At 44.0% G+C, this 2,071-nt stretch overlaps 1 non-coding gene across 1 annotated transcript; it reads right to left on the bottom strand.

The window, feature by feature from the left end:
• Positions 1-342: 342 nt before the first annotated feature.
• On the bottom strand, positions 343-452 carry LOC124971250 (U6 spliceosomal RNA). The gene has a single exon (XR_007106305.1). It is a non-coding gene; the product is annotated as a U6 spliceosomal RNA (small nuclear RNA).
• Positions 453-2,071: the final 1,619 nt, after the last annotated feature.

Consider the following 2,071-nt stretch of genomic DNA (forward strand, 5'->3'; position numbering starts at 1 on the left):
TGTGAACTGAGCTGCTATAAACATTGATGTGCTGTGTCACTGTAGAGTGCTGATTTTAAGTCCTTGGGTATAAACTGAGGAGTGGGATAGCTGGGTCAAATGTGGTTCCATCCCTAGTTTTCTGAGGAATCTCCATACTGCTTTCCAGAGTGGCCACACCAATTTGCAGTCCCACCAGCAACGTATGAGTGAACCTTTTCCCACAGCCTCACCAACACTTATTGTTGTTTGTATTCTTCATAATTACATTCTGACTCAAGCGAGACGGAATCTCGGTGTACTTTCAATTTGCATTTTTCTAATTGCTCGAGATGTTTAACGTTTCTTCATATATTTGTGACCAAAAATAGGGAATTTTTTGCTTCATGGATTTGCATGTTATCCTTGAGCAGGGGCTATGCTAATCTTTCTGTATTGTTCGGATTTCAGCATATGTGCTGCTGAAGCGGCACTAGCCCAGGGTCAACATGTTCAGGTGCCCAGCGGGCAGCTTCTGTGAGGTCCTGGATTCCGCCACCCACGAGCCCATTCATTTTCTCTGAACCTCATTGCTTGTCCAGATACACATGGTTTGCGCATGCATCACCTGTTGAAAGACTCAGTGTGCGCTGATTTTAAATAACACAGGGGTGAACACACGTGCTGGCTCTCCTGTGGACGTGAGCTTTCGGGTACCTTGGGTCGACACCTAGGACCATGACTCGGCCCAGATGGCAAGCCTGGTTTAGCTCTGTAGGAAACGGAAACTTCAAGGCACACTTTGCAGATGCCAGCACTGAAGGAGAGCTCCTGTTCTCTGCATCCTTGCCAGCAGTCGGGTGTTCAGCTTTCTGGATCAGTCATCCCAGGACGCTGGGGTGTTTGGTGCCACCCTGCTGAGATTGCAGTTTGAATGATGTTTGTCCTGTTCATTTGCTGATGTTCCTTCTCTGTCTTGATGAGGTGCCTGATCTTCCTCTCACTTTTTCTGTCTTGTTCTCTCACTGTGCTTTAAGAGTGTGTATTGTAGGTACACGTCCTGCCTTGGATATGCATTTTGCAAGATCTCCATCCAACCTAGGCCCTTTCCATTTTCTTCACAGTGTCTCTTGTACAGCAAAGGTTTTTGTTTTAATGAAGTACAGGCATCAGTTTTTTCTTTCGCATATTGTGATTCTAGTGTTGTATCCAAGGATCAACCACTAAATCCAGGGCCCTATACATTTTCTCTTGTTTTCTTCTAAAAGATTTATAGTTACCTCTTTGCATCTGGGTCCATGATACCTTTCAAGGTAACTTTTGGGGGGGACCTCTGCCTTGAGATTCGCCGCACCTGTGGAAGAACGCTGGGCTCATCTGCCCGAGTCTCTTTCTGTTTTGTTGATCCATGCCCATCCTTTGCTGGTGCTCTATAGTTCTGATTTCTGGGTTCACTGAGTCTCAGAACCAGGTTTCACAACCCTCTAGAAGTGTTCTTCTTCAGTACCATTTTCACTCTTCTCAGTGTCTTTCTTTTCCATGTGAATTTTAGAATTAGATCGTCAGTATCCACGTTTCTTGGAGGGATTTTTGTTAGACTATGTTGAACCTGCAGATGAAATTGGGATGAATTACCATCTTGAGAATTCTAAGACTTCAATCCAGGAACATGGGATATCTATTCATATCTTCTTTGATTTCGTTCATCAGAATTTTGTGGCATTTTGCACACAGATCCTATAAATACGTTATGAATTTATACCTAAATTTTTTTTGTGTATGTGCAACTGTCAGTGATTTTTTTTAGTTTCAAATTCCAACTGTTCATTGCTGGTTATCACAGTCATTGGTTTTGTATCCTGATGGCTGATAGTTCCATTCGTTTTTGGTTGATTTTTTTCAGATTTTTCATAGAAAATCATGTCATCTGCAAATAGAGGGTTTTATTTCTTCCAGTCTATGCACATCTCCTTTCTTCCATGTGTCTTGTTGGACTAGCTGGGGCTTCCACCTGGTGTGGGAGGCATGGTGAGGGAATCCCTGGTCCTCCGTGACCTTCAGAGGGAGACGGCCAGGTTAGCCAGGGACCGTTTGCTGGTGTCCTTGGGTGAGC

This window comes from Sciurus carolinensis, chromosome 19 (assembly GCF_902686445.1).
Source record: "Sciurus carolinensis chromosome 19, mSciCar1.2, whole genome shotgun sequence".
In the NCBI taxonomy this organism is placed as follows: domain Eukaryota; kingdom Metazoa; phylum Chordata; class Mammalia; order Rodentia; family Sciuridae; genus Sciurus; species Sciurus carolinensis.